Genomic DNA, 2,610 nt, shown 5'->3' on the forward strand with positions numbered 1-2,610 from the left:
AGAGGCTAATCTCACCTCTGAATCCAAGGATGAACATGTGACCTTAACCTGGCCAATCCGAATGTTCCACTCCTCTGGGCACTGTAACCGGATTAGGGATGGGCACATAGGCCAAGCTGGTCTTTGACTAGAGCTTAGGAGAAGCGGTTTCTCTATTACCATTGCTGAAAGGCTGATGCATAACCCTGGCACTTCCGGGAGTCATCCTGCCACCACTCAGGGAGAGCGTGTCTGAGAGTGATGCCAACACCTTAGGGGGGCAGAGTCAAGGGTGAGGGGGACGGATTCCTATGGGTGTCATTTTAGCACCTGGATTTAGCCATGCCTGAAGCTAGATCCAGCCTTGGAGTTCTCAGTTACATAAGCCAACAGGTTCTGCATTTTGCTTAAACCAATTTGAGTGGGATTTTCTGTCACTTGCAACCCCAAAGACCTAACTTGTACTAGGACTACCTCCAGATCGTATCCTCATGACACACTGGGTATTCCAGAAAGAAGACTGGAACTCCTAGAGAGAAGGAGGGAGATGTTGAAAGGATACAAGGAAGAGGTGACCTGGGCTTGCACCTCTACATCCCCAGAAGCCTGGGCAGGAGTCCTGGCTGCAGAGACTCAAATCTCAGCAATGGATGGTATCTTTATCTCAAAGCCCTCCGTGGTGATGGTGGTGCCCTTTGCAGGCATTTTTCCAGTTGCTGTGAAGAAATTCCTTCATGAAACACTCTGAAGTTATTTCCAAATCCTCAAAGCTGGGTAACCAGGGGGATTTTATTAGACATATTTATTCTATGACCCAGCTTCTCACAAGACATCCAGGAGTTTATTTTTAAGCTGTCTCTCCTCCCTCCCAGACAGAATTCTCATGTTGCTTCTCAGACATTAAAAATAAGATGAAAAAGCCCCTGTCGCTCAGGTCCAAACCAGCTTAGCTGAAAGGCTCCTGCCCCCACCCAGCCAGCTGGTGGACATGCCCACCTTCCACATCCTTCCTGTCTGTGCTGAATCCCTTTGTGGCTGACAGCCTTCATCCGCCATGGTCAAACAGACTTTTAGATCCACAAGCCTGAGGAAACAGCCGAAATGAAACACAAAACTACACTATTTATATTTTCATTTCTATTAGACCTTTATAATGATTTCTTATTGAACTGAAGCTTAAATGGCTCAAGACTGATCGTAATAGAACATTTAATTGTTTGCTTGTCTAACTCTCTCAGCCCTAATTAAATATTGTTTTTCATTGAGCAGCTTACACAGTGATTTTTTTCCTGTCAATGAATAGAACACGGGGACCGAGGCAGAATTCAGATGAGCCCAGGCTCACTCCGTGCTCTCATCCTATTCAGTTTTCGTCCAACAATGGGAAGCAGAGCCCTCTGGAGGGAGAATCTCAGAGTTCTCAGGAATAGCTTTCGGAGATGATCTCTTGCTGGTCCTCAGAAATGACCAGGGTGGTTAAAAGATGAGTTATAAGAACTCACGTGTTCCTTGTAGCGTTTCCTGTAGAAGATACGGGTTCTTGGCATTAAAATCTGGTGATGGAGCCATTGCTGTTACCTTTCTTTCTCTAAAACCCCCTTCTCAGCAGCACTACCTTTAGGGTCACCAAAATCCAGCCACGTCTCATCACCTCCATGCCATCATCCAGGTCCAAGCCACCTTCACCTCTCACCCAGATTATTGTAGAAGCCCCTTAACTGTCCTCCTACATTTATCTCAGCCTCGCTACCGTCTGTTCCCACCACAGCATCTGGAGGCCTTCCATGGCCCCCTCCCCACCTCAGGACCCTCCAAAGGCTCCCAGCTCACACAGAAGAAAGCCCAGGTTCTGACAATGGCCTCCAACCTGCTGTTCCTGTTGACCTTCTCTCCTAATTCTCTCCCCTTTGTTCATTCAGCTCCAGCCCCCCTGACCTCCTTGCTATCTCCTTGAATGCTCTTCACGTGCTTCCTCCTTAGGGCTTTTCACTTGCCATTCCCTCTTCCTGGAATATGTCTCTCCCAGAAAGCTGCATGCTCACTCCCTCACTCCTTCATGTCTTCATCCAAATGTCACCTCTCATTTGGGCCGGGGGGTGGGGGGGCGGGGCGGGGCTCTAACCATCCCCTTTAAAATTCCAACTACCACATACTCCCTATCCTCCATCTTGGTTTTATTTTTCTCCATAGATTTTACTACTGACATACCTTTTTTTTTTTTTTCTGACATACCTTTTTAGTTCACCTATTTATTTTGTTTATTGTTTATCTGCCCTACTAGAATGTTAGCTCCAGGAGGACAAGGATTTTTCTCTGTTGGTTTCATTGCTGAATCCCCAGTGACTAGAAAAATGCCCAGCACTAAGTAGGTGTGCAAATATTTTTTGAGTGAATGGAGTAAATGAATAAATGTAAACATATATAAATGGATGAATAGTCTGTCACTTGTCTCTGGCCACGAATTCCAATGGCCAGAGTCTACTCTAGGCCAGGAGCCTGGATACATTTGCACTTTGCATCGTAGGATGCTGGGCATTAAAGAAATCTTCCCATGGGAGATGGAGATGCTAAGGGCATCATCCAGTGAGCATCTACAGAGCGAGGTCCAGAGCTCAGAATGAGCCTTAACAT

At 46.5% G+C, this 2,610-nt stretch overlaps 1 long non-coding RNA gene across 1 annotated transcript; it reads right to left on the reverse strand.

Annotated features, from left to right (window-relative positions):
- Positions 1 to 281: 281 nt before the first annotated feature.
- Positions 282 to 1,708, reverse strand: LOC307197908. The gene is made up of 3 exons (XR_013831537.1): positions 1,254 to 1,708; positions 976 to 1,063; positions 282 to 695 (listed from the first exon to the last, which is right to left on the reverse strand). It is a non-coding gene; the product is annotated as an uncharacterized lncRNA (long non-coding RNA).
- Between the last annotated feature and the right edge of the window lie 902 nt (positions 1,709 to 2,610).

The sequence above is a fragment of the Stenella coeruleoalba genome (genome assembly GCF_951394435.1).
Source record: "Stenella coeruleoalba genome assembly, chromosome: 15".
Classification (NCBI taxonomy): domain Eukaryota; kingdom Metazoa; phylum Chordata; class Mammalia; order Artiodactyla; family Delphinidae; genus Stenella; species Stenella coeruleoalba.